Raw genomic sequence first — 23932 nt, 5'->3', positions numbered from 1 at the left:
ATATATTATTCATAATTCCATGTATACACAAAATAACTGTATGAACACTATTAATGTAACACAAATATTGTTGTTCCTGTATGTATATTTAATTTATATTCTTCTTTTTATATTCTTCTTTTGGGCCACCCCACTGAGGTGGGGTGGCCCAAAAGGAAAAACGAAAGTTTCTCTTTTTAAATTTAGTTTATATACAGTACTAAATTCCTCATATAAATTAATACAACAATTATATATATTTACAAGTGGAGACAGTGGAACAGAATTCTTCCTCCGTAAGCCATGCGTGTCGTAAAAGGCAACTAAAATGCCGGGAGCAAGGCACTAGTATCTCTTCTCCTGTATATATTGCTAAATTTAAAGAGAAACATTCATTTTTCTTTTTTGGGCCACCCTGCCTTGGTGGGATATGGCTGGTTTGTTGGAAAAAAGAAGATAAGCATAATTATAGTATACAAACTGTTCAAAGACGTATGTAGAATATGGAACGTGTGTAACCTTGAATTACTGAACTGTACTTAAATTACCTAAAATTCTCTTGACTGAAATAAGGCAACTTAAAAAGTACTTAAAAGCCATAAACCTACTCAAAACAATTAGAGCTTAACAAAAAATATTCTCAAAGAACATAAATAAAGGTATCCCTCACTTTATGTGATAAAATTGCTTCTGGCTATAGCACATATAGTGAAATTGCATAAAACCAGCCCAGTGTATATAAAAAACAAGAAGTTCCAAGGTTAGGTTAGGCAAGGTTTGTTAGGAAACAGGACAAGTGTTCACTGATGTGGGACTTAGTCATGTGACCTGAGCTGGAGATTTTGGTCATCTGACTGAGGCCTTCCACTGGTTTACTAGTCCACTCCTTTAAAAATTACTATTATAACCATTAGATTGCACTGGTGCCAGCTAACCTATGTGTCATTTTTCTTTTGATGATGCAAGATTCTTCAATTGAAAACCTGCAATAGGATTTTGTTTAAAATGTGCACAATGGTTTTCCCAAGGCCGAAATTTGATTTCTTTATCTTATTTCTGTCATATTTTTTTTTTCAACAAACCGGCCATATCCCACCAAGGCAGGGTGGCCCAAAACGAAAAACGAATGATTCTCTTCTTAAATTTAGTAATTTATACAGGAGAAGGGGTTACTAGTCCCTTGCTCCTGGCAATTTAGTCGCCTCTTACAACACGCATGGCTTACGGAGGAAGAATTCTGTTCCACTTCCCCATGGAGATAAGAGGAAATAAACAAGAACAAGAACTAATAAGAAAATAGAAGAAAACCCAGAGGGGTGTGTATATATATATGCTTGTATACATGTATGTGTAGTGTGACCTAAGTGTAAGTAGAAGTAGCAAGATGTACCTGAAACCTTGCATGTTTATAAGACAGAAAAATGGACACCAGCAATCCTACCATCATGTAAAACAATTACAGGCTTTCGTTTTACACTCACTTGGCAGGACGGTAGTACCTCCCTGGGCGGTTGGTCTACAAACCTATTACCACAGGACGGTAGTACCTCCCTGGGCGGTTGGTCTACAAACCTACTACCTACATCATATCATTATATCCCAGTTTAATGATATTTAAAGAATGTTGTTAAAAAATTAAGTGGTACTGTGTGTGATTGCATAAGAAGGAATTTACACCACATATAATGAATTAGTGGTAGAAATGAGGTCCCCAAATCAAAGTGAAGATGATAAAGATATGGGAAACCAGTAATTTTATTTCTTTTCACACCTACTATATTTAGTTGGAGCCCTTATAGTTAGCAAAAATTACTAGTAATTTTTAAAATTTAAGTAAAACATGGTACTGTACCAATTATACCAATATCAAAGTAGAATATTACTCCATTTAGAATACTTTTTGTTTTTAACCCACCAGCCATCTCCCACCAAGGCAGGGTGACCCGAAAAACAAGAACACTTTCACCATCACTCACTCCATCACTGTCTTTCCAGAGGTGCACCAATACCACAGTTCAGATGCCCCTCCAAACTGCAATATCCCCATCCCTCCTTCAGAATGTAGGAACCACTTCCCATGTCCAGCACTCAAGTCTGGTTAACCAGTCTCACTAAATCATTTCATAAATGTTACTTTGCCCACACTCAAACAGCACATTAAGTCAAAAAACCACCTGCCACCACTCACTCCTCTTTAACAGGCTCACACAGACACCTGCTGGATGTTCAACATATCTAGTAAAATACTACAATAAAAATTTACCATCTAAATTTTTCACTGTATGATACAATGCTGAAGGTATAATTTACCTGACTGCCACCATCTTGAGTGACCCTAATGGAAACAGCAAAGGGTTCCCCATTTTTTCTTCAGTTTCCCCACTTGTATAGCCACATTTTTCATTTTTCATGCTTAAAAATAAACTTACTCTTATCATAAAACATTGCATATCTGACATGCAATGCATTCCAGAATAATCAAGTCTCTAAAAATGAATTTCTTGAAAAATGGAGCATCTGTATCCTTATGTAATACTGTATCAACAAAAACAGAAGTCTACTCTACCTCGGGCATGTGAGGAGTGTGGGTGTAGTGAGCATGGGCGTAGCGTGCTGAGTGTGGGGTCTGTGAGGGAATGGTTTGGGAATAGGCCATTCCCTCAGAGGAATGGGACTGCAGGAAATCTTCTGAATTTTCGCTGATCTGGCTCAACCGCTTATCTGCTGGTGGAAGTGTCAAGCTTTTTTTAATTTTGGGGACTTTAATTATACTTACTTACAATCTAAGGAGCCTCAGAGGAAAACTCAGACATTAAATGAAGCTGGTGGAGAAAAGACTAAACTCACTGTCAATTTATTAACTATGAATCTAAAGCTGGCATTCTTTCATACTAGAAACAAAAAAACAAATAATGGATGCACAAAAGCTAACTACAAACGATGCAGGTGACTTGTACGTATTTACTAGATGCATTTTAAATATAGATAAGAGTAATCTTTGCTGCAATTATAAAATGTTTATTAAAGTATGCAGTATATGATAAAAAGAGCAACAAATTCAGTCTAAAAGAAAATACTAATAAGAGATGCAGCAAGGTAAGTATATAGCAGTTCACAAAGCTTTAAATACGAAAGTCTTACAAATAACATTACAAATCCAAGATATAAGACATCCAGATTCATAATACCTGTAGTATACAGCTTGCTGTAGCTGTAATGACTTGCTTGATTTTTGCGTTTCCATATTGGTGATGTGGGATGGTAATCTGTGTTATCCATTTGGTCATGGGTAGACAGAGGAGTAGCACAATCTGAGGCAGACTGAAAGAGTGAGGAGTCTGACCCCGAGGACTGTACAATGGATAAGGATCCATTATCCACAGACCTATTTCAAAAAAAATGAAAAAAAATTCTATATATAATTAACTGCATATATAATTTTGTTTAAATTCCCTACAAATACAAGAGGACTTCAGTACCATTTAATATCTAAGGCACTAATTAAAATACAAATACTTTATACAGTACTGTATTTAATTAAATGATTTATATACACTGGGAATTTACATAAAGTAGTTTGATAAATGAAATATTTGAGAATGATGCACCAAACTTTCAAACTCAGTAATTCGTAGATACTGTGGGAGACGACCGACTTGTTGAAAATATAAATATATATATATATATATATATATATATATATATATATATATATATATATATATATATATATATATATATATATATATATATATATATATATATATATATAATATATATATATATATATATATATATATATAATTTAATACTAAACAAACACAATAAATAAATATTATAAAATATAAATTATATACACAAATATATATATATTTATATATATATATATATATATATATATATATATATATATATATATATATATATATATATATATATATATATATATATATATATATATATATAACTTCCAGCCTACGCAGTGAGCTCAATATATGGTACCTGGATGACGGCACTCTGGCAGGTACTGAACGAATCCCTCGTGGGGGACCTACAACTGGTGAAAACACAGGGAGAAGGCTTGGGACTCATCCTCAATCCCTCTAAGTGTGAAATCATCACAGCGAACCAGGAAATAATCAATGCTGTGCGAAGAATCCTCCCGGAAATCTCAACTACAACTCCGTCCAACAGGCGCGGGGCACCGCTGGGTCACCAGGCCATCGATACTGTCCTCAGGGACAAATTGAATGACCTTATGAGAATGGAGGAGAGAATAAGCGATCTTGATGCCCATGATGCTCTGTATCTCCTCACAAGGTGTCTTACTATGCCAAGACTCACTTCTTGAGGTGTGCACCCTCTTTTGACAACCCAACACTCGATGAATATGACGCACACCTGAGATTAACTTTTAAGAAGGCACTGAACCTGTCACTAGAGGATGAGCAATGGGATCAGGCAACCCTCCCAGTGCGACTGGGAGGTATAGGGGTGCGTAAAGCAACGCATGTTGCTTTACCTGCTTTTCTGTCTTCGTGTTTGGCTTCCAGTGCATTAGTCAAGAAGATAGTGCCCGAACGCTTGAGAGACTTGGTAGGAGCTCAAGACCCCAGGTTTACTGAAGCAGCAATTCGGTGGGACACCCTTACAGACTCCTCCAGTAGACCAGCTCCTCCCAAACAGCACAAACAGTCTCACTGGGACAAACCGATCATGGAAAAAATCGCCAACACAATGCTCTCCAATGCTTCAGGAAAGAACAAAGCTCGTCTCCTGGCAGTGAAGGCACCACACTCAGGAGATTTCCTGTTAGCTGTTCCCAATTCCTCCCTGGGCACCCGTCTCGACCCACAGGCCATTCGGATTGGTGTTGCTCTTCGCCTAGCCGCCCCCATCCTCACCGAACATAGGTGTATTTGCGGCAGGGCGACAGCTGATCAATTCGGACTCCATGGTCTCGTGTGTCACACAACAGAAGGGAAGTATGCCAGACATGAGGAGATCAATGACATAATAAAGAGAAGCCTCGCCACAGCCCGTTGCCCAGCTCAACGGGAACCCCAAGTACAGAGGTCTGATGGAAGTCAAAAGCGTCCTGATGGAGCCACTATGCTACCCTGGAAGGATGGAAAGCAGATTGCCTGGGACTACACCTGTGCTGCCACATTGACAGACACCTACTTGCCATACTCTGTAGTGGAAGGGGGTGGAGCTGCCAGCCACGGGGAGACCCAGAAGATCCGAAAATATGAAGACCTTCCCCCTTGCTATAACTTCATTCCAATAGGGTCGGAGACCCTTGGAGCATGGGGCAAGTGTGCTCTAGTGTTCCTCAAAGAGCTGGGTGAAAAGCTCATCATAGAAACCAAGGACCACAGGGCGACCAGCTTCCTCTTTCAGAGACTCAGTGTTGCGATCCAGAGAGGAAATGCCTGCAGCATTCTGGGCACGCGGCCCACCGCAGGGGAGCTGGACGAAGTATTCGAGATGTAGCTCTGAGTTACCTATGTTGTTTTACTTTGTATCATATTTTTGTGAATGTTTCGTCAATGTATTTTGTCTTTAAATAAAATATATATACATAATATAGGGGGTGGTAGGAGAAAATTCTCAAACAGCTTCAAGGAGAATCTTGAGTTTTCCCTGAAGCAAGTTTATTCTTTTCTCTGAGGATGAGGGTCCCCATTACAGTTCTAGAGGTGGTACCTCCCTATATATATATATATATATATATATATATATATATATATATATATATATATATATATATATATATATATATATATATATATATATATATATATATATTATATATTATATATACAGTATATATAAATCAATGTAATGTCCTACCTAAGCAGAGTGACTAAGAAAACCATTCACTCATCGACACCATGCCTAACCCTTCTAGGGTAGGGTAGGTGCCTGAGCCCGAGCCTTTAGCTCATAAGACTGTCATTCCCATTTGCTCCCTTGGGGCGGGGATGGCAGGCCAGAGAGGCCTAGCTTGTGGCTAGGCCTGGGGACAGTTGGTCCCAAAGATGAGGAGGTACTTGTGCCTCCTCCCATGGGAGACTTAGGTCTCAGACACTCCCTAAAGAGGGAGCCAAGGCCGGGCCACCACTTGGAAAAGGCCCGGGCCGGGAGAATACCGGCGAATCTTTAATAATAATAATAATAATAAACCATTCACTGTTTCACTCTCACAGGCTGCCTCTCAATAAGGGCACAGATGCTACAGGCTGAAGTTGTCCCACTGAGCCTAAAACCTCCCCACTCATTTTCCAGAATGCATGTATTGTACCTTTCTAGCTATTTTAGTAAATGGACACATTTATAACATTTGGATATTTTATTTAGAGTACATATTGATTACCTAGAGATTTATTAAGCCTCAATGTACTCTTACATACCAGGACAGAAAGGGAGTATATTATTATATACAACAAGTGAGGTGAAACATATTAAGTGTTAGCAGTCTTAAGATGATTCTTGCTAATACCAATGTGATGTTAAAAGTGCCTCTGTTTTAAATGATTTATGTTTGTGAGTGACATGAGAGAAGTTTCCAGACAATTCCTTACAACTATTTTTTTTTGTTCTTCAAGCTGGCACTGGACAAGCACCTAAAGTCAGTTCCTGATCAGCCGGGCTGTGGCTCGTACGTTGGTTTGCGTGCAGCCAGCAGCAACAGCCTGGTTGATCAGGCGCTGATCCACCAGGAGGCCTGGTCACAGACCGGGCCGAGGGGGCATTGACCCCCGAAACTCTCTCCAGGTAAACTCCAGGTAATGACTCCAACAACATGCTCATTGGGGAAGCCAGGTATAGATACTCAAAAATTAGGGACAAAGGAATTAATGTACAATTGCTATGGATCCCATCACACATTGGATTACTCCTTCATGATAAAGTTGATATGTTAGCCAAGAAGAGTATCCAGAAGGAGAATGTAGAATATAACTTTGGTATAACTGTGTCTAGCATTAGGAATAATATTAGGAGAGAAGTAAATAATGAAAATGATTGTTATAGGAATGCAGTTAGAAGCCTGAGTAGATCTATAACCCACTATGATAACATGAACGTAGATAAGTATGTTTATGGAGCAACTTGCAATGTGAACAGACTGACTGATGTTGTAGTGGCCAGGCTTAGGCTTGGTTACAAGTACTTCTGTCAGTTTGGGAGACACACAGATGATGATCAAACTAAATGTAAATTATGTGATCAGGCATATGGTCACTCTCTTGAACACTATGTGCTTAATTGTCCACTTATTGAGGAATACAGAGACAGACAGTATAATAACCTATGTGACATGTCAAGATATCTTATTAATGAAAATAAGATACCAGATATACTAAGCAAATTTCCTAAATTTGCTTGTAACAGATAAGTGAACTATAGATATGTAGATATAAATCCATATGTATTCCTGTTAACCCTTTGGAGCCTAGTTCCTAGGCCTTTTGTGTATCCATATGCTCTCGCGCTACCGTCCACAGGATGGATATGGGGTGCATAATAAACTAGCCACTTCGGTGGCAAAATCTAAATCACTACAATGTGTTTATTTACCTAAATTGATTGCCTGTATAAATATACCATTTATTCTTTCACTATGTTTGGCTAGTTTCCCAGAGTCCATTCATTGATATCACCTTGCTGACTCTTCAAAAGCATGACAAATTCTGCAAAATGTTCATCTCTACTCATTCCAGTCTAAACATACTTTTATATGCCTGCTTAGTCCAAGCCACTACTCATCCATTCTTTTACACTGATGCTGTTAGTTCTGCTTCAGACACCCTACACAACCTTCTGCCCACGTTAAATGTATATATATATGCCATCTTTACTAACATAGTTTGCTCCATTTTTTAAACTAGATCATCTCAACAGCCTTTATTTCACTATTTTAACTAAATCTTTAATATTAACACTATTAATTTTATCATTCCTCGGTTAAAGAGAGAGAAAGCAAAAGGAAACCTTAAGTGAAATATGAGTCTGCTTTATAGGATTGCCCCACTCTCCCCCCCTTCTCTCTCTCTCTCCCCCCCTTCTCTCTCTCCCCCCCCTTCTCTCTCTCTCTCTCTCTCTCTCTCTCTCTCTCTCTCTCTCTCTCTCTCTCTCTCTCTCTCTCTCTCTCTCTCTCTCTCTCTCTCTCTCTCTCTCTCTCTCTCTCTCTCTGTCTCAAACATACTAACATTTACTTCTCTTACAACCTGACTAAGCACATTTAAGAGCTAAGTAATAAAGGCATGTCATAACCTTGTGAGTGGTCCTCTGTCACTTTGACCTCCCTCCGAAGTGAGTGACGAAGGAGTTGAGGATGGAGGTGTTAGGGATGGGATATGGCACTGGACTCTGCGGTTAGGCATTGATAGTGTTGTAACATTGCTCTTGATATATTACAAACATCCAAAAAATAGTTTGTGGAATCAACATAATATATAAATAGTGTACAGCTACACTCAAGAAACCTCATTCTTAATTTTAACAAGATAAAGGTAGCAGAATCTTAAATAAAATATAATTCCCATTAATGAAAGGCAACTTTGTATTCGACTTTCTATTTTGATCATCATAAAGGTTATGATGTATTGGAAACAAAGAAGCTTTGATTCATCATTCTGAAGGTGCATAGTATTTGTAGAACAATAATATAGGTGGAATATTACCGACATTTTAACTTTCAGCAATGCAAAAGGCTTATATAAAAAATTATAATATTTATGCTTTTAGATACATCACCATTTTTTAATCATAAATGGTTAGAAACACCAATGATGCCCAGCCAAAACATTTTAACCTATTAAAATAAAATTTTACCCCTGGCACAATTAGTAGCTTTCTTTTGAGCAATGTATCTATATTATCTGTATAGCTCAAAGAAATAAAACATTATCACTTCAATGAGGTGCTGAATCCAGGAGCATGTACCACAATTTGGGATTTTATGTTGACACATTGTGGCATCACTTCAAATTTTATTGCATTTAAATTGTCAATTGAAACAAAACATGCAAGTTTGGAGGGTATAAATAAATTAAATTTAAATGTGTAATTTTACCAAGAGAGACATTTGATGTAACAGATCAATAGATTTAATAGCTACAAATATGGTTAGTAGTTAATACTGGTGATACTTGCTCTCATTTTCTTTTACACTTAGATGTACAAAGAAGCAGAGAAAGAGCAGAGCTGCCCTAAGTTTCTGTACTCAACTTCTGTACTCTGACTATTGAACAACTTTATGATCAAGGAAAGCACTGCCGGGAACTCTAAATTTCTCCCCATGCCTAAATTACTAACCTGTCATTACTTCCACTACTCTCGCAAGACTTAATAGAAGATGTGCGACGTGGTACCTCCGGAGGAATTTTCTTGCCACCCGGGCCTCGTACAGTACGTCTTTGGCCACTCACCCCAATGCGATTCAAGCATGTGCCATCCTGACTTCCCTATTTAAAAAAGAAAAACATTTTAAACTATAGTACACTTGCATTTGATTAAATAGTGCTATAGTACAAACCAGTTACAGTTCTAGCCATATATGCACTGTCCATATTAATATGAGATACTGTACCAAATCAAATATTTAAGAACTATAGTACAAATGTTGATATTTACACAGTGAATTAACAGAAACGAGGTATGACTGTGATAGTCCCTGAATTCAGTACAAAATTTGGCAAAATGTACACATGAACATTTATGAAAAGGCACAATACAATAATCCTGAAGTCCAAGTATATAAGCAGTTTAAGATATTAAACCTTATTACTCTGAAACAAAAATTTATAAACAGACTTTTGGCAATAACGCCTATTGTTTCTCACAAAAACTTTCTGAAATAGGCTACACACAGTGGACATGTACAAAAAATCGTACATAAACCAAGAGAATAATACCCCAAACTATACTTAAAATACAGACTCCTCTAATATTACTTTTGTAAATACATTTCATTACAGAAATTCAACTAAATTAACAAAAACAGGCACATTACCGCGACTGGAACAACACACAAATAAACATTAAAATGGTATGAAATACCGACAGATTGTTAGGTAAGACACATATGCAACAGTTAGGTATCTTTATTTCGAAACGTTTCGCCTACACAGTAGGCTTCTTCAGTCTAGTACAGAAAGGTTGATAGAAGCAGAAGATACTTGAAGACGATGTAATCAGTCCATCACCCTTAAAGTTTTGAGGTGGTCAGTCCCTCAGTCTGGAGAAGAGCATTGTTCCGTTGTCTGAAACAATATGAAGTTGAAGTGACAGAATGGGGCCTTTATATAGTGCCAGGAGGTGAGACGTAGGTTGCTTTGGGAGGGCAGGTCCCTCTCAAACCCAGCCGTTCTCACTAGTAGAGGTTGTCGAAGTGGTCTGTACCAGACTGAGGGACTGACCACCTCAAAACTTTAAGGGTGATGGACTGATTACATCGTCTTCAAGTATCTTCTGCTTCTATCAACCTTTCTGTACTCGACTGAAGAAGCCTACTGTGTAGGCGAAACGTTTCGAAATAAAGATACCTAACTGTTGCATATGTGTCTTACCTAACAATCTGTCGGTATTTCATACCATTTTAATGTTCATTCTGTCAGACACTGCAACACAAGGGTATCTTGGTACAGACCACTTCGACAACCTCTACTAGTGAGAACGGCTGGGTTTGAGAAGGACCTGCCCTCCCAAAGCAACCTACGTCTCACCTCCTGGCACTATATAAAGGCCCCATTCTGTCACTTCAACTTCATATTGTTTCAGACAACGGAACAATGCTCTTCTCCAGACTGAGGGACTGACCACCTCAAAACTTTAAGGGTGATGGACTGATTACATCGTCTTCAAGTATCTTCTGCTTCTATCAACCTTTCTGTACTCGACTGAAGAAGCCTACTGTGTAGGCGAAACGTTTCGAAATAAAGATACCTAACTGTTGCATATGTGTCTTACCTAACAATACACAAATAACCCACACATAGAAGAAAGGAGCTTATGACGACGTTTCAATCTGACTTGGACCATTTACAAAGTCACAGTGTTACTGTGATGATACAAAGATAGGCCATATGATTCATTCTGAGAAGGACAGCAATGAACTCCAGGAGGATTTGGACAAATTAATGTCTTGGTCTGAAAAATGGCAGATGAAGTTCAATGTGGATAAGTGTAAGGTAATGAAAATAACCATCGAAGCTATAAAGTAAGTGAAGTAGAGCTTGATCATACAGAATGTGAAAAAGACTTGGGAGTCATGGTAAGCAGACACCTGAAGCCAAGACAGCAGTGCCTAAGTGTGTGCAACAAGGTTAACAGAATACATGTACATGGATTTATCTTAAGAAGTATAAGTAACAGAAGTCCAAAAGTTATTTTACAGCTCTATACATCACTAGTGAGGCCTCATTTAGATTATGCTGATAAATTAGACACATGTGCAACTCTTGGGTATCTTTATTGAGGAAACGTTTCGCCACACAGTGGCTTCATCAGTCCATACATAGGAGAAACTTGAAGAACAGGAGGAGAATGAGGTAATCAGTCCCTCAACCTTGGGTCGATGTGTTCAGTCCATCAATCTTGAGTAGAATACGGCAGATGAGCGGAGAAGCAGCTTATAAACCGTATGGCAGGAGAGGTGTAGCAGTCATAGGTAGTGTCACATTTGTTCAATGTGGAAGTAGGTTGTGCCCAAGAATTAGGCAAGCGAAGAATTCCTAAGTATTAAGATCCCAAGAAGTTGCAGTGTCTGACAGGTTTGTAGATGAATGGTTCAGAGAACCGACATGTTGATAAATTAGACACATGTGCAACTCTTGGGTATCTTTATTGAGGAAACGTTTCGCCACACAGTGGCTTCATCAGTCCATACATAGGAGAAACTTGAAGAACAGGAGGAGAATGAGGTAATCAGTCCCTCAACCTTGGGTCGATGTGTTCAGTCCATCAATCTTGAGTAGAATACGGCAGATGAGCGGAGAAGCAGCTTATAAACCGTATGGCAGGAGAGGTGTAGCAGTCATAGGTAGTGTCACATTTGTTCAATGTGGAAGTAGGTTGTGCCCAAGAATTAGGCAAGCGAAGAATTCCTAAGTCAGACACTGCAACTTCTTGGGATCTTAATACTTAGGAATTCTTCGCTTGCCTAATTCTTGGGCACAACCTACTTCCACATTGAACAAATGTGACACTACCTATGACTGCTACACCTCTCCTGCCATACGGTTTATAAGCTGCTTCTCCGCTCATCTGCCGTATTCTACTCAAGATTGATGGACTGAACACATCGACCCAAGGTTGAGGGACTGATTACCTCATTCTCCTCCTGTTCTTCAAGTTTCTCCTATGTATGGACTGATGAAGCCACTGTGTGGCGAAACGTTTCCTCAATAAAGATACCCAAGAGTTGCACATGTGTCTAATTTATCAACATGTCGGTTCTCTGAACCATTCATCTAGATTATGCTGCTCAGTTTTGGTCCCCTTACTACAGGATGGATATAGACTCATTAGAGAACATACAGAGAAGAATGACTAAAATGATTTACTGTGTAAGGAATCTCCCGTATGAAGATCGACTTAAAGCCTTAAATCTTCACTCTCTGGAGAGACGTAGAATGAGGGATGATATCACTGAAGTGTATAAGTGGATGACGAGCATAAACAAAGGAGATATTAATAAAGTACTGAGGGTGTCGAACCAGGTAAGAACCAGAAATAATGGATTTAAGTTGGAGAAATTTAGATTTAGAAAGGACATAGGTAAGTACTGGTTTTCTAACAGAGTTGTGGATGCGTGGAACAATCTTCCCAGTAGGGCGATAGAGGCTAGGACCTTGGGTAGCTTTAAGAAGAGATTGGACAAATATATGAGTGGGAAGGGCCGGGTTTGATTGGTGTCATTGGGTACAGGAGTTAATTTTTGGGTTGCTTTGGGTAGAGGTCGTTTTGATAAGGACCTGCCTTGTATGGGCCAGTAGGCCTTCTGCAGTGTTTCTCCATTCTTATATTATGTTAAATGGTCCAAATCAGATCGAAACATTGTCATAAGCTCCTCTCTTCTATGTGTGGGTTACCTGTGTATTCAACTAAATTCATAAAAAGTAAACTGACACCACAAACATTTTTATTTTTTAGGTAGTCAACATGCTCTTCAAATCTGAGTTATTATTCTAAATTAGTGGATTTTTATTATTCAACATTTCTACAGGTCTCCAGTAAATAATTCTGAATGTATGGGGGATTATTTATAGGTATATTTTACCTGTGCTTTACCTGTGACCCATTTCAAGGGTTCTTCCACCCCAGCAGAGAGGCTGCAGGGCCAGGTCAGGCCTGTCAACCAGAGTGCTCATGATATCAGTACACAGGCTCACATTGCAACCCGGAGGTTTCAGCACATATAAAAGGAAACTGTTCAGCTTTTTCAAACTTCTATTTTCATTCTAGCAATATTTCTGATATCTGCTGTAGCATGTTGAATGAGAATTGTATATTGTACTCACCAGGCCACTGTCCTCTGAGGAGAAGTACTTGAGGTCTCTGTCATTCTGCTGTCCTTGGTAATCCCCAGAGCCGTTCCTGACATGTGTGGGTGCCGGTGTGGGCATCGAGGTGGGTGTGAGGGGAGACTGGGCAGACACATGACAGTAGAGGGAACTGTCATTCATGGAGGCCAGGGTATCATGTAGATCATAGGGATCTGGCTGCCTCATGGAGGGGGAGGAGGAGGTGGTTGTGATAGTGACTGTGGTGCGAGGGGAGTCTCTCATTGACAGTAAGCAAGCTGGTCGTCTGCCTTCACCATACACTGTGGGAACAGAATAAATATTGTGGGAACAAATACACTGTGGAAGCAAAACAATACTGGAAACAAAATAAACACTGCAAAATACTAAATTTCTATAAAACATTTGTTAAAACAAACTGCTGGAAAAAGCACACAAAAATTTAATTAAAAACAAAATACAAAAAACATTACTGGAAAAAAAATCAGTGCTTCAAAAAGTCATTTTCATACATACTCTGGAAAACAAAACACTAGAAGAACAAATTTTGATAACCAAACAGAGAAGCAAAATAAACATTTGAAAAACAAACAAAACTGAAAAAAAAACACTGAACTTTAATATAAGAATATTTTTATAAAACAATGTCTTCAGACTTAAACCTCTATGAGAAACCACAAATGCATCAATGAATATAAGTATGCAAGTCAAACATGAAAAGAATGTGTGTTCAACATGGGAAGTTTACAAGTGAAATGCGCAGCAGTTGGATGATGGACTGATTACATCATCTTCGCCACTATACTTGCTGTCTGTATACTTATTTTCTTGTCTTTAAGAAGCCTACCATGAAGGTGAAACATTTCAACAATAAAGATAGCCAACTACTGCATATGTGTCTTACTTGTCTATTTATCGGTATTGTATACCTTTTCATAATTATGGTAATCTACAGTTCTAAAGAGGGATGCCTCATGCACCAGAACAGAGGAGAATTAATCTACAGAGAACTCAATACTGATGGGCACCACTGTACCGAAGTATCCATAATTGCTACTTCCATCGCCATAGAATAAAGCGCTAGCAAATACATCTCAACTACCCTTGCACATGATACTAATCTACACCAAGTTGTAACACAGCAATTAGAAGCCCTGATGCCTTCATAAGAACTAAAGAGAGGAGTAGCACTGCTGGCCCATACCAGACAGGTTCAATTCACCCACCCACATCCACTCATACTTGTCTAACCTATTTTTACAGCTTCATGTGATCTTCACCAGTGACATCTTTCTCCACTGTATTCTCTCATTATCTTGTATCATTTGGAGTGACCAAGGCTCCAAGACTAAATTAAATCCAAATTTAACCTTTCATTCTTTTCATATAATGGATCAGCCATTAAAGGTTAAAGCCATTCAGAAAAAGCTTCAAGATATTGTACGAAACCAAAATTAGCAATTATTTTTTTTATTTTTTTTATTAACACACTGGCCGATTCCCACCAAGGCAGGGTGGCCCGAAAAAGAAAAACTTTTACCATCATTCACTCCATCACTGTCTTGCCAGAAGGGTGCTTTACACTACAGTTTTTAAACTGCAACATTAACACCCCTCCTTCAGAGTGTAGGCACTGTACTTCCCATCTAAGGCCTACTTTTACTGGGAAATAATATCCCTCTTTCCTACATACTCTAACTTGAGCCTCACTATCCTCGTAAAAACTCTTCACTGCTTTCAGTAACCTACCTCCTACACCATACACCTGCAACATCTGCCACATTGCCCCCCTATCCACCCTGTCATACGCCTTTTCCAAATCCATAAATGCCACAAAAACCTCTTTAGACTTATGTAAATACTGTTCACTTGTATGTTTCACTGTAAACACCTGGTCCACACACCCCCTACCTTTCCTAAAGCCTCCTTGTTCATCTGCTATCCTATTCTCCATCTTACTCTTAATTAATTCTTTCAATAATAACTCTACCATACACTTTACCAGGTATACTCAACAGACTTATCTCCCTATAATTTTTGCACTCTCTTTTGTCCCCTTTGCCTTTATACAAAGGAACTATGCATGCTCTCTGCCAATCCCTAGGTACCTTTCCCTCTTCCATACATTTATTAAATAATTGCACCAACCACTCCAAAACTATATCCCCACCTGCTTTTAACATTTCTATCTTTATCCCATCAATCCCAGCTGCCTTACCCACTTTTATTTTACCTACTGCCTCACAAACTTCCCCCACACTCACAACTGGCTCTTCCTCACTCCTACAAGATGTTATTCCTCCTTGCCCTATACACGAAATCACAGCTTCCCTATCTTCATCAACATTTAACAATTCCTCAAAATATTCCCTCCATCTTCCCAATACCTCTAACTCTCCATTTAATAACTCCCCTCTCCTATTTTTAACTGACAAATCCATTTGTTACTAGGTAGTAGGTTGGTAGACAGCAACCGCCCAGGGAGGTACTACCGTCCTGCCAAGCGAGTGTAAAACGGAAACCTGTAATTGTTTTACATGATTGTAGGATTGCTGGTGTCTTTTTTTTTGTCTCATACACATGCAAGATTTCAGGTACATCTTGCTATTTCTACTTACACTTAGGTCACACTACACATTCATGTAGAAGCATATATATACACACTCCTCTGGGTTTTCTTCTATTTTCTTTCTAGTTCTTGTTCTTGTTTATTTCCTCTTATCTCCATGGGGAAGTGGAACAGAATTCTTCCTCCATAAGCTATGCGTGTTGTAAGAGGCGACTAAAATGCCAGGAGCAAGGGGATAGTAACCCCTTCTCCTGTATATACATGTATTACTTAATTTAAAACAAGAAACTTCTGTTTTTCTTTTTGGGCCACCCCACCTCAGTGGGATACGGCTGGTGGGTTGAAAGAAAGAAAGAAAGAAACAAATCCATTTGTTCTCTTAGGCTTCCTTAATTAACTTGTTAATCTCACTCCAAATTTTTTTCTTATTTTCAACAAAATTTGTTGATAACATCTCACCCACTCTCTCATTTGCTCTCTTTTTACATTGCTTCACCACTCTCTTAACCTCTCTCTTTTTCTCCATATACTCTTCCCTCCTTGCATCACTTCTACTTTGTAAAAACTTCTCATATGCTAACTTTTTCTCCCTTACTACTCTTTACATGAACATTCCACCAATCGCTCCTCTTCCCTCCCGCACCCACTTTCCTGTAACCACAAACTTCTGCTGAACACTCTAACACTACATTTTTAAACCTACCCCATACCTCTTCGACCCCATTGCCTATGCTCTCATTAGCTCATCTATCCTCCAATAGCTGTTTATATCTTACCCTAACTGCCTCCTCTTTTAGTTTATAAACCTTCACCTCTCTCTTCCCTGATGCTTCTATTCTCCTTGTATCCCATCTACCTTTTACTCTCAGTGTAGCTACAACTAAAAAGTGATCTGATATATCTGTGACCCCTCTATAAACATGTACATCCTGAAGTCTACTCAACAGTCTTTTATCTACCAATACATAATCCAACAAACTACTGTCATTCTGCCCTCCATCATATCTTGTATACTTATTTATCCTCTTTTTCTTAAAATATGTATTACCTATAACTAAATCCCTTTTTATACAAAGTTCAATCAAAGGGCTCCCATTATCATTTACACCTGGCACCCCAAACTTACCTACTACACCCTCTCTAAAAGTTTCTCCTACTTTAGCATTCAGGTCCCCTACCACAATTACTCTCTCACTTGGTTCAAAGGTTCCTATACATTCACTTAACATCTCTCAAAATCTCTCTCTCTCCTCTACATTCCTCTCTTCTCCAGGTGCATACACGCTTATTATGACCCACTTTTCACATCCAACCTTTACTTTAATCCACATAATCCCTGAATTTACACATTCATATTCTCTTTTCTCCTTCCATAACTGATCCTTCAACATTACTGCTACCCCTTCCTTTGCTCTAACTCTCTCAGATACTCCAGATTTAATCCCATTTATCTCCCCCCACCGAAACTCCCCTACCCCCTTCAGCTTTGTTTCGCTTAGGGCCAGGACATCCAACTTCTTTTCATTCATAACATCAGCAATCATGTTTCTTGTCATCCGCACTACATCCACTCACATTCAAGCATCCCAGTTTTATAAAGTTTTTCTTCTTCTCTTTTTTAGTAAATGTTTACAGGTTTCATCAAATTGACAAAAGGCCACCTGCCCATTCATGTAAATGCATAAACCTTCTTTCCCTGGTTATAGTTCTCAGGTTATAAATGAAAAACTCGAAGACAAAACAACAAAATTCTATCAATCACCACCTAAAGGAATCTTTTCAGGTATACCTAATAATATTCATCATACATTATTTCAGACAGAGGCTATAAATTACAAGAAAAATCACTATCAAAAGCAAATTGTTTTTACACATCTGATGTTTATCACCATGGCAGGATGCCCTAAAGAATGAAAACATTAATTAAAGCCTTCATAATCAGGTGTACTTACGATAAATTCCTGAAAACTATCCCAGTGTGTCTCACTCAATTCTCAACTCGTTTTACACGATGGAGATAAAAGGTATAAAATACTGACATTAGGGACAAATTAAACAAATGCAGAATTCTCCACCTGACTCTCTATCCTATATAAGTACGTAAGTAAGTAAGTTTATTCAGGTATACACAAATACAGTTACATAGAATTATCATACATAGCAGCATATGTATAGAGAACCTAGGATAACCCAAAAAAGTCAGACAGAGTACTCTTTACCCAGGTAAGTAAGTAAGTAAGTAAGTTTATTCAGGTATACACAAATACAGTTACATAGAATTATCATACATAGCAGCATATGTGTAGAGAACCTAGGATAACCCAAAAAAGTCAGACAGATCTGTTTGTGACTTGATAAAGCCCAATGTGTGGGCGAAACTTACTCAATAAAGGATCACATTATACTGCATTTGTGTTTAATATTTCCATCTTGTTTTACACACCTGTTGCACTCAAATTTCTTTGCAGCTGATCAAATTCTGAACGAATCAGATGGTGGGTGTCGTGGTAGTCAGGGACATCAAGTGTGAACCTGCGTGACAGACGCTTCTCCTGGGCCTTGGTTGTGATAGAATAGAACTTCTTGTACACAGCGACGGTACGCTCGCTGTATAGTGATGGCCGCGTGACGAGCTACCACACCTCCATACCTGTTATGAAGAGATTCGCTGCCTGACCACGGTCGAGTGCGGTTGTGCTCTTTTCCAACATGGCGCTGCATAGCAACAGGCTCATCAACACTGTTTGCGTTGAGTTGACCCGTGGGGCTGTCACGGGAGCCACCATGGATTTGTTACTACCGGCGATTATCCGTGATACCTACGGTATCGCAAATGAAGAGTAAGTAAGTAAGTTTATTCATGTATACACAAATACAGTTACATAGAATTATCATACATAGCAGCATATGTGTAGAGAACCTAGGATAACCCAAAAAATTCAGAGTGACTTATTTCCATTGGGGTCCTTTTACCTTATTATTATAATATAAAGGTTATAATATTTTCTTATTATTCTACAATGGAGATAACATCTTATTATCATACTAAAAAGACTATCTAGCGCCTGGAACCAATCTTGGGCGGAAAACATTATATACTGAGTCAAAAAAGGAGAATTAGTGTGCACTACCTAGCAGAGTTTACTGCCAGAGGGGAATCAGGCCTGTGTCCCGTGTGAAAAAAATAATGATAATTGAACTTTTCGTGTCATTAAGACTATCTACAATACGAGGGTCATTACTAGGAATATGGTAAAATTTACACGTATGTTAGCTAAAAAATAGAAAATCATTCCCCTCCCTTTCTGTAGCTACATTCATCAGACACCTTTTGGCAGTCTTCTTGAACTGGTTCATGCTATGACTGGCTTTGACATGTGCGGGCAGTCTGTTCCATTCCTTTATTGCTGTACAATAAAAGGTGTTTGAAGCCTGGCCACTGACTGTGGGTACTACAAAGTTGTGCTCTCTCCCCCTAGTACTATGATTGCTTTGGTTCCCAACCTTGACAAAATTGACAGCAAGATATTCTGGACATTGTTTGTGAGCAATTTTCTAAACATGATTTAGCTTCAGTTGTTTTACTCTGTCTTCAACATTCAGCATATCCAACTGCTGTAATTCATCCTGGCCTACATGTTCTCTTGGTCCCAGCCCCAGGATGAATCTTACGATTTTGTTCTGGGTGATTTGCAGTCTATCTTTCAGTTTTTTTGTCAAGGCAGAGTACCAAGAAGAGCATGCGTAATCCATATGGCATTGTATAAGGGCTAGACATAGGGTCCTGCGAGCCTCAGTAGGTAGACACTGTGCTTGTCTATACAGGAACTTCAGTCTGGCATTCGCTTTCTTTACTACACTGTTCCCTATCAATTCTCCTGACATGCATGGGTCAAAGGGGATTCCCAAATATTTTACTGATGAAACCAAAGTGATGGGCTCCTCATTACATTGAACATTAAAATTATTTACCCTTCTCAGTTTATGTTTCGTTCCAAAGAGAATGGCTTCAGTTTTCCCTAGGTGTAATGATAGTTTGTTGTCTACTAACCATTTGCTGCAGGACTCCAGTTCCAGTGTTAAAACATTAGCAATATCTTGTGGGTCTTTACCTGACACTAACAGAGCACTGTCATCTGTGTACAGTAGGAGTTTGCACTTGACACTGATAGGCATATCATTGACATAACATAAGAATAATAAGGGACCCAGAATACTACCTTGGGGAACTCCACATGTTATCGGCAGGGGTTCTGATTCTGTTTTGTTGATTTTGACTATTTGTCTCCTGTTGCTAAGGTAGGACTTAAACCAGTCTACAGAACCTATACCGATAGCTTGAAGTTTATTACATAATATATTGTGGTTGACAGTATCGAAGGCCTTTTGCAGGTCTAAGGTTACCATACCTATGAGGTTCCTCTTTGACATTTCAGTTCTCAGGTAATCCATCAGATTAATAAGGGAGGTGTCGGTTGAGTAGGATCTTCGAAAGCCCGATTGATAGCTATGGAGAATGTTGTTGTCATTAAGGTACTTAACTACTTGAGAATACACCGCCCTCTCTAGAATTTTAGATATTATACTGAGTGAGCTACTCAAGTCCCAATATGACTCAGTTTTTAGCAAGCCGCTAACCAGACTGAGAGTCGAAGATCAAAATGAATTTTTTATGAGAGAGCCACAAAATTTGATTAACACAAGCCTATCCGATGTTATCCTGACGCCAAATGACTTCGAACAGGCGATAAATGACATGCCCATGCACTCTGCCCCAGGGCCAGACTCATGGAACTCTGTGTTCATCAAGAACTGCAAGAAGCCCCTATCACGAGCCTTTTCCATCCTATGGAGAGGGAGCATGGACACGGGGGTCGTCCCACAGTTACTAAAAACAACAGACATAGCCCCACTCCACAAAGGGGGCAGTAAAGCAACAGCAAAGAACTACAGACCAATAGCACTAACATCCCATATCATAAAAATCTTTGAAAGGGTCCTAAGAAGCAAGATCACCACCCATCTAGAAACCCATCAGTTACACAACCCAGGGCAACATGGGTTTAGAACAGGTCGCTCCTGTCTGTCTCAACTATTGGATCACTACGACAAGGTCCTAAATGCACTAGAAGACAAAAAGAATGCAGATGTAATATATACAGACTTTGCAAAAGCCTTCGACAAGTGTGACCATGGCGTAATAGCGCACAAAATGCGTGCTAAAGGAATAACAGGAAAAGTCGGTCGATGGATCTATAATTTCCTCACTAACAGAACACAGAGAGTAGTCGTCAACAGAATAAAGTCCGAGGCAGCTACGGTGAAAAGCTCTGTTCCACAAGGCACAGTACTCGCTCCCATCTTGTTCCTCATCCTCATATCCGACATAGACAAGGATGTCAGCCACAGCACCGTGTCTTCCTTTGCAGATGACACCCGAATCTGCATGACAGTGTCTTCCATTGCTGACACTGCAAAGCTCCAGGCGGACATCAACCAAATCTTTCAGTGGGCTGCAGAAAACAATATGAAGTTCAACGATGAGAAATTTCAATTACTCAGATATGGTAAACATGAGGAAATTAAATCTTCATCAGAGTACAAAACAAATTCTGGCCACAAAATAGAGCGAAACACCAACGTCAAAGACCTGGGAGTGATCATGTCGGAGGATCTCACCTTCAAGGACCATAACATTGTATCAATCGCATCTGCTAGAAAAATGACAGGATGGATAATGAGAACCTTCAAAACTAGGGAGGCCAAGCCCATGATGACACTCTTCAGGTCACTTGTTCTATCTAGGCTGGAATATTGCTGCACACTAACAGCACCTTTCAAGGCAGGTGAAATTGCCGACCTAGAAAATGTACAGAGAACTTTCATGGCGCGCATAACGGAGATAAAACACCTCAATTATTGGGAGCGCTTGAGGTTCCTAAACCTGTATTCCCTGGAACGCAGGAGGGAGAGATACATGATTATATACACCTGGAAAATCCTAGAGGGACTAGTACCGAACTTGCACACGAAAATCACTCACTACGAAAGCAAAAGACTTGGCAGACGATGCACCATCCCCCCAATGAAAAGCAGGGGTGTCACTAGCACGTTAAGAGACCATACAATAAGTGTCAGGGGCCCGAGACTGTTCAACTGCCTCCCAGCACACATAGGGGGGATTACCAACAGACCCCTGGCAGTCTTCAAGCTGGCACTGGACAAGCACCTAAAGTCAGTTCCGGATCAGCCGGGCTGTGGCTCGTACGTTGGTTTGCGTGCAGCCAGCAGCAACAGCCTGGTTGATCGGGCTCTGATCCACCAGGAGGCCTGGTCACAGACCGGGCCACGGGGGCGTTGACCCCCGGAACTCTCTCCAGGTAAACTCCAGGTACTAACAGGTCTATAGTTGCTTACATCAGACCTATTATTTTTCTTGAAGATAGGAGTAACTCTGGCCTCCTTGAACCCCTCCAGTACAGTATTAGTGGTGATTGATAGATTTATTATGTGAGCAATAGGGATTGACAGTTCAGAAGCACCATCTTTTAGGAACTTAGACGGGATGTTATCAGGGCCTGTGCTCTTAGTTGGGTTTAACCTGCTTAGTTCTTTTTGAATGAAGTCATGAGATACACTTACTAGTTGACAACTGTTTGGGGTTACCCCTTTATTGGTATAGTATGTTTGAAACTTATCAGAGTCTGTGTTAAAGGTATTTGATGCAGCTGGTAGTTTACTTACTAGTGTTGATGCAACAGATGTGTAGTAGGAATTAAAGCAATTTGCCACCTTAGATGTTTCGTGGCATACCTCATTATCGATAGTGAGTACTATGTTAGACCTATCTACTGGCTTATGGCTATACCCCAACTGTTTTAGTTGTTGCCAGAGCTTTCTGGGGTTATGCTTATACTCTTCAATTTTTGAGCAGCAGTGCTTTGCCTTTGCTCCTTTTATAAGTCACTGTACTCTGTTCCTCACCCTTTGGAATTCATTTAGTGCTGCAATATCCTGTCTGCTTTAAATCTTTTTAGCAGCTGGTCTCTGAATTTCATATTATCTAATATCTCAGTATTCATCCAGGGTTCAGTTCTTCGTTTAATCCTAACCTCTTTAACTGGTGCAATATTATCAAGGATGGTAGTGAACATTGTTTTGAATTTTTCCCAGGCATCGTTTACGTCCGTGCAACTTGTTATCTCTGTCCAGTCACAATTGTGTAGCCTATTTACCAGTGTTTCTTTACTGTAGTTTCTAGTTAACCTCATTTTTATTCTCCTGTGTAGGCCTATCCTATCCCTAGTTATTTTCCTAGTGCAGTAAATGATGAAATGATCACTAAGACCTGTGGTAATGATGCCTGACTGACTAATGTTCTCAGAGCGGTTACAAAGTATGTGGTCAATTAGGGTGGCTGAGAACTGTGTGATCCGGGTTGGAGTATTAATTAGTTGAGTGTAACTATTTAATCCTAGAATTTGCTTATACCTTTTGCATAGCCCGTTATTTTGCTGCTGAAAACAGATATTGAAGTCGCCCAGTATTATTATCTCGCAATTGTTTTCAACTCCGGACAAGACTCTGGAAAAGTCTTCTAAGAACTGGTCCTAGGTAGGAGGGCGGTAACTAGTTCCTACTAAGATGGGTTTGGTCTTAGGAAGCAGCACTTCCAACCATAGAATCTCCAGTTTATTGTTATTTAAATCAGGTCTTGGGTTGTAAGCTAAGTCATTTCTAATGTAGGCACATACTCCACCACCCTTTCTGTTCCTATCTAAGCGTTTTATATTGTAACCATCTATTTTGACCTCGTTATCAGTCATCGTATCATCCAACCAAGATTCAGAGA

The 23932-nt window shown here is 39.3% G+C and overlaps 1 pseudogene; it reads right to left on the bottom strand.

The window, feature by feature from the left end:
• Window positions 1-2814: 2814 nt before the first annotated feature.
• LOC138851865 (uncharacterized) lies at window positions 2815-18844 on the bottom strand (annotated as a pseudogene).
• Between the last annotated feature and the right edge of the window lie 5088 nt (window positions 18845-23932).

This window comes from Cherax quadricarinatus, unplaced genomic scaffold (assembly GCF_038502225.1).
Source record: "Cherax quadricarinatus isolate ZL_2023a unplaced genomic scaffold, ASM3850222v1 Contig2483, whole genome shotgun sequence".
Lineage (NCBI taxonomy): Eukaryota > Metazoa > Arthropoda > Malacostraca > Decapoda > Parastacidae > Cherax > Cherax quadricarinatus.
The sequence above is the reverse complement of the archived record's forward strand: the minus strand, read 5'-3'. Positions and strand labels throughout refer to the sequence as shown.